Raw genomic sequence first — 10989 nt, forward strand, 5'->3', positions numbered from 1 at the left:
CAGGCACACCGGTTTGTGTCAAGACCTGCACCTCTGCTGGGGTTTTCACGCTCAACAGTTTCCCGTGTGTAACAAGAATGGTCAACCACCCAAAGGACATCCGGCCAACTTGACACAACTGTGGGAAGCATTGGAGTCAACATGGGCCAGCATCCCTGTGGAACGCTTTCAACACCTTGTAGAGTCCATGCCCCTGACCAACTGAGACTGTTCAGAGGGCAAAAAGAGGAGGGTCCATGCCTCATTTGAATAGTAGAAAGTTACTCTTCTTTTTTTACACAAGCTGTAAATTCAGAGTGCGGTTGGGTTTATGTAGGCTACATTGACATCTGATTTGTCCAAAGGACAACATCATTTCGACGTGAAGCTAAGTATACTATCATTCATCCATGGTTGATTGGATATTTGGAAGTTTAAAAGTAGTCACCATTGGCCCTATAAATAGAATGGCAAATTCATAATATTAATAATAAACCTTTACCTTTGGATATGGATCTTAAAATTGAGGAGATCTTAAAGTTTTTCAGTTAAGTGCCTGCACTTGCTATTCCAATCCACATTTTTTTGTTGGGCAGTTAGGTTCCTGCAAGAACCCCCAAGAACTAAAGAGAGTGTAATGTTAAAGTAATGGAAACATTGGTTGAAATGAGATGAAAACAGTACTAGTTGATTACTTTTTGCAAATCCAAAAGTGTTTGTCACATAGATTCCGCAAACACGATAGGTTGAAAAATGTGTGTACCCAGTAGGAAGTGATGATTTTCTTGTTTAATTTTTTTTAAAATTCTTGACAGAATTACTGTAATATTCTTCTTCTGATAAAGTTTGCCTGTTATAAATAAAACAATGTTGTAATCTGTACAGTAGGCTACACCAGGTGATTTTAAACAGTTACCTTGAGGCTTTTCCCATAGTTCATGATTTTACCATAGAAATATTGGTCCCGCTTTAAATGACGTTCAGCTTATAAAGCCTTCATAATGCCTTCATGAGCACTACATAAATGTGTTACAAAGCATCTATAACCGTATGTCAGGCTTTATACATGGTTCATAAAGGTGGAAGGTCTGGTGGACCAATGCATCAAACGTGGCCTTCATTAGTTAGGGTTAGGTTTAAGATCTAATTTCAAGAAGATAAATTGTGCAAATGAGCAGGATTTCGCCATAATTATGACTTTGTGACTGTATTAACTAGTGACGATCAGGGCGAATGATGACAAATACTTTACTTGGTAAGGTCACTACCATAGAATTCTATGGTCACTCCCACTAAGGCCAACATTCAATGGTTGATATACCAGGCTTATATGTGCTGTGTGTGCAATAGCCTGGGGACAACATTACACCAAGAAACTCTTACCTTGATGAAAGCCCCCAACATAAGGAAATTGAAAGTGGCTTTCTTCTGGAACCAAGTTACATGTTCCTCACTACACAAACACCTACAAAGCAGTATAATGAACCTTACCGTGCGTGGCTGGGCTCAGTCAGGTCTTTGACCCATTCACCCACTCCCCCACTGAAAGATCAGACACAACATGTTGGCACCATTGTAACAGGTTGTAATCACTCCCTGGTCTCCATGGGAACAGAAGAGGAATACCTGGTGCAGTAGTCTCAGGTTGAAGTACTCCAAATCATCTTCGCTCTGACACACACACACACGCACGCACGCACGCACACGCACACGCACACGCACACACACACACACAACACCACACACACACACACACACACACACACACACACACACACACACACACACACACACACACACACACACACACACACACACACACACACACACACACCAAACACACAAGCCAAACAATTTGCAGGTTCCATCAACCAATTTAAGTAGCTCTCAGCTCTACAGTAACCTCGGCTCATGAAGACTTCATATATAGCATGAACTTCACGTGTGCTCCTCTCCGGCCTCTAGGTCACCAGGCTGCTCGATATGGCGCACACTGTTTACCCATCCCGCGACGCGCAGCTGCGCTCATCAGAACTCACCTGTGACTCCATCACCTCCTTGATTTACCTGCCCTATACAGTATATGTTCACTCCTTGGATCCATCCCCAGGCTCATGGTTTCTGTTTAGTTCTGTGGTTGGTTCGTGTTTTGTATTATGTTTTCATTTATTTATTAATGATTCACTCCTGAACCTTGCTTCCGCGCTCCCAGTGCAACATGTTACAAGAACGGTAATAACCTATATTATTGACACTTTATGTAATGTCCTTACTAAAAGTCAGACCCTCTTTAGTAATTTATAACACATACATAAATGCCTTGTATCATATTGATGCGTACTTACCATAAAGTGAACATCTTTGGTCATCCATAACACATACTTTTTTCTTAAAGCTTAATGATGTAAACACAAATGTGAATTAATACTTATGAGGATTATCCACTAACAGTTAATACAAATAAACATAAAGACATGCTTAAACCATACATTCCCCACATTTTTTTTAAAGCAATACAACATACATTAAGTTTAAAAAAGTCCAGCAATGTAAATACATTGAACATTATTACACAGGGCAGTGAACAGTGTGTACAGTGAACAGTGTGAACAGTGTAGCTTGTTCCTGAGCTGGTGATGAATGGTTCTTGCCTCTGCCTGCTGGAGTACTGCATATTGGTTCCCACCTTAAGTAACAACAAATCAAGTTAGCAGGTATGTAAAGGAAATGCTTTGTCACAACATCTGGATAAGGGCATTTCTTTGCTGGCCCAGAAATACTCCAAAAGAGGAGATGGGAACCTCCATTCTTATTTTTGTATTCCTCTTTTATTTACACACTCATGACATGGGTATGAGAGTGCTGTATCTCAAGGGATTTAGCTGATCCTGCTAGCTAGCTAAATTTCATTAGCTAGCTAGGTAGCAATTGCTGTGAAGTCACTGAAATTATTTGAAATAACTATTGAGGTAGCTATGTAATCTAACTCAACACTTAACTACTAAAAACTAATTTAAATTACAATAAATAAAATTTAACTTACTATTTTTAGCTGTCCAGTGCATCACAAGTGAGCATTTGATTTGCAAACTCATCACATGCCCTACATGTGCCCTACATAAACACTGCTAACCAAACAACACTGCAGGGCATGTTTACAGAAATAAAGGGCAACTACAATAAAAATTTTTTTTTTTTTTATCCCCAGACCTCAAAAGTAATCCCCTGATGTGGTTTAAGCGAATTGATTGCCCCTCATCTATCTTCAGAGTTCGTTCTATTAGATGACCTAAACTGGGATATGCTTAACACCCCGGCAGTCCTACAAGCTAAGCTAGATGCCCTCAATCTCACACAAATCATCAGGGAACCAGCAGGTACAACCCTAAATCCATAAACATGGGCACCCTCATAGATATTATCCTGACCAACTTGCCCCCCAATACACCTCTGCTGTTTTCAATCAGGATCTCAGCGATCACTGCCTCATTGCCTGCATCCGCATGGGTCGCGCGGTCAAACGACCACCCCTCATCACTGTCAAACGCTCCCTAAAACAATTCTGCGAGCAGGCCTTTCTAATAGACCTGGCCCGGGTATCCTGGAAAGATATTGACCTCATCCCATCAGTTGAGGATGCCTGGTCGTTCTTCAAAAGTAATTTCCTCATCATCTTAAATAAGCATGCCCCTTTCAAAAAATGTAGAACTAAGAACAGATATAGCCCTTGGTTCACTCCAGACCTGACTGCCCTTGACCAGCACAAAAACATCCTGTGGCGGACTGCAATAGCATCGAATAATCCCCGCGTATTGCAACTGTTCAGGAAGTCAGGAACCAATACACGCAGTCAGTCAGGAAAGCAAAGGCAGCTTTTTCAAACAGAAATATGCATCCTGTAGCTTTAACTCCAAAAAATGGGACACTGTAAAGTCCATGGAGAACAAGAGACCTCCTCCTAGCTGCCCACTGCTCTGAGGCTAGGTAACACAGGCACCACCGATAAATCCATGATAATCAAAAATGTCAATAAGCATTTCTCTACGGCTGGCCATGCTTTCCTCCTGGCTACCCCAACCCGGCCAACAGCCCCCCCCGCAGCTACTTTCCCGAGCCTCCCCAGGTTCCCCAGATAGCAGATGTTCTGAAAGAGCTGCAAAACCTGGACCCGTACAAATCAGCTGGGCTAGACAATCTGGACCCTCTATTTTCAAAACTATCCACCACCATTGTTGCAACCCCTATTACCAGTCTGTTCAACCTCTCTTTCGTATCGTCCGAGATCCCTAAAGATTGGAAAGCTGCCGCGGTCATCCCCACTTCAAAGGGGGACACACCCTAGACCCAAACTGTTATAGACCTATATCCATCCTGCATCCTTCGAAAGCCAAGTTAATAAACAGATCACTGACCATTTTGAATCCCACCGTACCTTCTCCGCTGTGCAATCCGGTTTCCGAGCTGGTCACGGGTGCACCTCTGCCACGCCCAAGGTACTAAACGATATCATAACCCCATTGATAAAAGAAAGTACTGTGCAGCCGTCTTCATCGACCTGGCCAAGGCTCTTGACTCTGTCAATCACCGTATTCTTATCGGCAGACTCAATAGCCTTGGTTTCTCAAATGACTGCCTCGCCTGGTTCACCAACTACTTTGCAGACAGAGTTCAGTGTGTCAAATCAGAGGGCCTTGTGTCCGGACCTCTGGCAGTCTCTATGGGGGTACCACAGGGTTCAATTCTCGGCCGACTCTTTCTCTGTATATATCAATGATGTCGCTCTTGCTACGGGTGATTCCCTGATCCACCTCTACGCAGACAACACATTCTGTATACATCTGGCCCTTCTTGACACTGTGTTAACTAACCTCCAAACGAGCTTCAATGCCATACAACACTCCTTCAGTGGCCTCCAACTGCTTCCAAACACTAGTAAAACTAAATGCATGCTTTTCAACCGAGTAGAGTATTGGAAGCTATTTTGTCGATGACATTGCCGAAGTCGAGGATCGGTAGCATAGTCAGTTTTACGAGGGTATGTTTGGCAGCATGAGTGAAGGAGGCTTTGCTGCGAAATAGGAAGCCGATTCTGGATTTAATTTTGGATTGGAGATACTTAATGTGAGTCTGGAAGCAGAGTTACAGTCTAACCAGACACCTAGGTATTTGTAGTTGTACACATATTCTAAGTCAAAACCATCCAGAGTAGTGATGCTAGTTGGGCGGGCAGTGTGCAGGCAGCGATCGGTTGACGAAGATACGAGAAGGAATACAACGTGGCTGCTATTAAAGTGAACTGTGTTTACATGTAATCAGGGGTGTATTCATTCTGCTGAATCTGTTGGAAAACGTTTCTTAAACGGAAGCAAATGGAACGGAAGCAAACATACCTGAATTTGTCCAATAGAAACTCTTGTTTGCAACTGTTGGACACATGATTCCACTCTAGATCAGCTTGATGCAGGCAAGAGTGTGCAAGGCGATATTGAATGTGTCACTATCGGTCCATGTGTCACTGTCTGTCACCTAACATTTTCTCTCAACCTGTGTGCACCTACGTTGTAAACTTTCATTCATAGGCTAGGTTGTAGCAACCTCATGATGGGCGTAGAGAAAATGTGAGTATTATCAAAACCTATCATGTAAGCCTAAACCTATCAATGTTACATTGAACTTGGTGAACGGAAAATGAATGACAGTCGTCCAATATGCTGTCATAGAAATAAGGCCATTCTCATGAAAAAATTAATTGTCCTCCCTCATCTTAAAAATGTCTTCAGGATCGGTGTCCTGTCCARGGGACGGTTGAGCTAACGTGCGATMAGCAAAAGGTTGTAAGTAACAAGAACATTTCCCAGGACATAGACATATCTGATATTGGCAYAAAGCTTAAATTATTGTTAATCTAATTGCACTGTCCAATTTACAGTAGCTATTACAGTGAAAGAATACCATGCTATTGTTTGAGGAGAGTGCACAGTTTTGAACTTGAAAAGTTATTAATWAACCAATTAGGCGCATTCGGGCAGTCTTGATACAAAACTTTGAACAGAAATGCAATAGTTTATTGGATCAGTCTAAAACTTTGCACATACACTGCTGCCATCTAGTGGCCAAAATCTAAATTGCGCCTGAGCTGGAATAATACATTATGGCCTTTCTCTTGCATTTCAAAATGGTGCAAAAAAAACAAAAAACGGTTGGTTTTATCTTGTATTATCTTATACCGGATCTAATGTGTTATATTCTCCTACATTCCTTTCACATTTCCACAAACTTCAAAGTGTTTCCTTTCCACTGGTATCAAGAATATGCATATCCTTGCTTCAGGTCCTGAGCTACAGGCTCAGATTTGGGTATGTCATTTTAGGCAAAAATTTGAAAAAAAGGGGAGGATCCTTATGAGTTTAAAATTATGCCTTGAATTATAAATAAATCATTGACAGTTTCACCAGCAAATCACTCCTACACTATCACACCTCCTCCTCCATGCTTCACGGTGGGAACCACACATGCGGAGATCATCCGTTCACCTACCCTGCATCTCACAAAGAGACGGTGGTTGGAAAGAAAAATCTCAAATTTGGACTCATCAGACCAAAGGACAGATTTCCACCGGTCTAATGTCCATTGCTCATGTTTCTTGGCCCAAACAAGTCTCTTCTTATTATTTCCGTCCTTTAGTAGTGTTTTCTTTGCAGCAATTTCACCATGAAGGCCTGATTCACGCAGTCTTCTCAGAACAGTTGATGTTGAGAAGTGTCTGTTACTTGAACTCTGTGAAGCATTTTTTTGGGGCTGCAATCTGAGGTGCAGTTAACTCTAATGAATTGATCCTCTGCAGCAGAGATAACTCTGGGTCTTCCTTTCCTGTGGCGGTCCTCATGAGAGCCAGTTCCATCATAGCAGTTTATGGTTTTTGTGACTGCACTTGAAGAAACCTTTGACCTTCATGTCTTAAAGTAATGATGGACTGTTGTTTCTCTTTGCTCATTTGAGCTGTTCTTGCCATAATATGGACTTGGTCTTTTACCAAATAGGGCTATCTTCTGTATACCACCCCTACCATGTCACAACACAACTGATTGGCTCAAACACATTAAGAAGGAAAATAATTCCACAAATGAACTTTTAACAAMGCACACCGGGTAATTGACATGCATTCCAGGTGATTACATCATGAAGCTGYTTGAGAGAATGCCAAGAGTGTGCAAAGCAGTTATCAAGGCAAAGGGTGGCTACTTTGAAGAAAACTCAAATATAAAATATATTTTGATTTGTTTAACACTTTTTTGGTTACTACATGATTCCATATGTGTTATTTAATAGTTTTGATGTCTTCACTATTATTCTAAATTGTAAAAATAAAGAAAACCCTTTGAATGAGTAGGTATGTCCAAACTTTTGACTGGTACTGTACGTAGGTGCAAGTCCGGCAATTTAAAAAAAATGCAACACACTTATAAATGCATTGATCAATGGTCACTGACTCGACAAAAGTGATCCACTGGAACGCGCTCACACGCTCCATCAAACAATGGATTATATATCATTGCTATGGTGGTGTAARGGCTTTCGTTGGTGGAAGGAGAGGAGGACCAAAATGCAGCGTGGTACGTATCCATAATAAATGTTTAATCGAGAATGAATACAAAAAAGAACAAGCGAATCAAATGAAAACCAATACAGTCCCGAATGGTGCAAACACTGAAACGGAAATAATCACCCACAACACACAATGAAAAACAGGCTACCTAAATATGGCTCCCAATCAGAGACAACGACTGACACCTGCCTCTGATTGAGAACCATACRAGGCCAAACACATAGAAAATTACCTACAGAACYAAACATAGAAAAACAACATAGAATGCCCACCCCAACTCACGCCCTGACCAAACTAAAATAAAGACATAACAAAGGAACTAAGGTCAGAACGTGACAGGTGGCTCAGGTTTGTTGACATGATTCCCTACAAAGTTCTGAGATTAAGTGAAAGTGTAAGAATGGCGCTGTTATAATCAGACATTCTTCTCCTGAGTTTACACCTTTGTTCGAGGTGTACATAAAAACATCTCCTGATTACAAACCAACTAATCTTACATATAGGTCTTCATGCTCTCTTGAGAACCTTGATGATCTCAAAATGAAGCCAGTCCAGGATGTYGTTACCTGCGGCAACAYGTGTGGTAGAGTGTTCCAACGTTTGCCCTTGAAATCTTTATTTTTTMAAATAATATACACTGCCGTTCAAAAGTTCGGTGTCACTTATAAATGTCCTTGTTTTTGAAAGAAAATCAAWTTTTTTGTCCATTAAAATAACATCAAATTGATCAGAAATACAGTGTAGACATTGTTAATGTTGTAAATGTCTATTGTATCTGGAAACAGCTGATTTTGAATGGAATATCTACATAGGTGTACAGAGGCCCATTATCATTAACCATCACTCCTGTGTTCCAATGGCACATTGTGTTAGCTAATCCAAGTTTATAATTTGAAAAGGCTAATTGATCATTAGAAAACCCTTTTGCAATTATGTTAGCACAGCTGAAAACTGTTGTTCTGATGAAAGAAGTAATAAAACTGTCCTTCTTTAGATTAGTTGAGTATCTGGAGCATCAGCATTTGTGGGCTCGATTACAGGCTCAAAATGGCCAAAAACAACGAACTCTCTTCTGAACCTCATCAGTCTATTCTTGTTCTGGGAAATGAAGGCTATTCCATGCAAGAAATTGCCAAGAAACTGAAGATCTCGTACAACGCTGTGTACTACTCCCTTCACAGAACAGCGCAAACTGGCTGTAACCAGAATAGAAAGAGTAGTGGGAGGCCCTGGTGCACAACTGAGCAAGAGGACAAGTATATTAGTGTATAGTTTGAGAAACAGACGCCTCACAAGTCCTCAACTGGCAGCTTCATTAAATAGTACCCGCAAAACACCAGTCTCAACATCAACAGTGAAGAGGCGACTCTGGGATCCTGGCCTTCTAGGCAGTGTTGCAAAGAAAAAGCCATATCTTAGACTGGCCAATAAAAATAAAATATTAAGATGGACAAAAGAACACAGACACAGTCGCCTCTTCACTGTTGACGTTGAGACCATGTTTTGCGGGTACTATTTACTGAAGCTGTAACGGTCGTTCTCCTCCTCTTCGCTTGAAGAGGAGGAGTAGGGATTGGACCAAAGRGCAGCGTGTTGTGAAGACATAATGCAGTTTATTAAAGTAAAGTCGAAACACGAAAACACTTAAACAAACTACAAAACAAATAAACGATGTAGACAGACCTGGACTTGATTGCTTACAAATAAACGAAGAACGCACGAACAGACTACATACACGAACGACAAAACGAAACAGTCCCGTGTGGTAAACATACAGACACAGGAGACACCCACAAACAAACAGTGAGAACAGCCTACCTTAATATGTTTCTCAATCAGAGGAAACGTCAAACACCTGCCTCTAATTGAGAACCATATCAGGCAACACATTTAACCCAACATAGAAACACATAACATAGAATGCCCACCCCAACTCACGCCCTGACCAYCTAAACACATACAAAAACAAGGAAAACAGGTCAGGAACGTGACAGAAGCTGCCAGTTGAGGACTTGTGAGGCATCTGTTTCTCAAACTAGACACTCTAAGTTGACTGGGAGGCCTCCAGTGAGTAGACCTGAAGAGAGAGAGACAGAGAGGGTGAGGTTTAGTAAGGTTGGATTTCTTGCGTTTATAGCCATGGGGCGGAAATCACAGAAAATTGATGTGGTACAGTAGTTACAGCAGCAGAAAAATATTTGGGTTTGAGAGATTTTTGAGAGAGAAAGGTTTCCATCCCCCCAGAATCATTTAGGGCCAAAGTAGTTGGATGGGGGTGGGTTTTTGGAGATAGTCAGTGTATAAGTGCAGGGTACATTTTTRCCCCATTCCTCATTTCCATTTTATTTCGGTGACCAAAATGTGCAATCCGTACTCCGACCTGCAAAAGGCAGCAATACGCAACACAGCATCTAGTCTGCAGGAAAGCCTCACAAAGAAGAAGTTGATATGGTGCACTGTGTCGCATTGGATTCAGTTGAAAAAATAGCGATGTTCCAGATGTGCACCTGCTGTTAGCCTAGTCCTGCTTAAGTGTGTGCATTGCAGTTTTTTTTATGTAGGGATCAACAACTGGCAAGGGACTACTGTAGTTTGATCTATGAATCTCTCTGGCTTCAAAGAATCGACAGGGCATACTTTTCTGTTCAGCTTTGTTTTTCCATCAGGCTTGTTGATGAGGTCACTGTTTCTCTCCTAAATTCTACCAGGACCCTTTGTAGTACWAATTTTTGATAGACTTGCTCGGAGCACTAATTGTTAGTATCAATCACTTTACTTAAGACAGTAGCTGTAATTACATCTGCAGCTTTTATAGCTACTTGTGGCCCATATTAAATGCATGGAAGCTAAGCTAGGCTGTCTTAGTGTTGTATGCAGGACCATAATAAGGCAAAATAGGCTGATATGTTCTAAAGACATGCCAGATTGGCTGCTTGTTAGCTCTATCAATGCAGGTTCAACTCCTCATCTCTAACAGCAACTTACTTTACGGCAGCATTTTTCTATGGTCCAACTTCTTAGGTTTGTATTTGATACGTCACCTATTCTTCAATCATACTTCAAATATGTGGTTGGTTCTATAGAAGCATACTTTAAATTGGATTAAAGATATTGGGAAGGGAGCAATTGCATACCAATAAGCAGGGATACTTGTTTCAGGTAAGGAGTCCCATGACTGTTCACATGCTTCTCAATACTGTTTGATCTTGCACCAGGATCCAACATGTTAGTGTGCCATGGCATCTAACCTATATCAGAGCAAAATAACTCAGAATAAGAAWAACACTATGTAGATATCATGGTTTAGTTTTGGTTATATGTCATAACAGGTTGGAGCCATCACACTGTCACGATTACCTTGAGTAGCCAGAATACTGTATTGTAGTGATTAGGCGCCACCTGGT

Source organism: Salvelinus sp. IW2-2015, linkage group LG26 (genome assembly GCF_002910315.2).
Source record: "Salvelinus sp. IW2-2015 linkage group LG26, ASM291031v2, whole genome shotgun sequence".
Lineage (NCBI taxonomy): Eukaryota > Metazoa > Chordata > Actinopteri > Salmoniformes > Salmonidae > Salvelinus > Salvelinus sp. IW2-2015.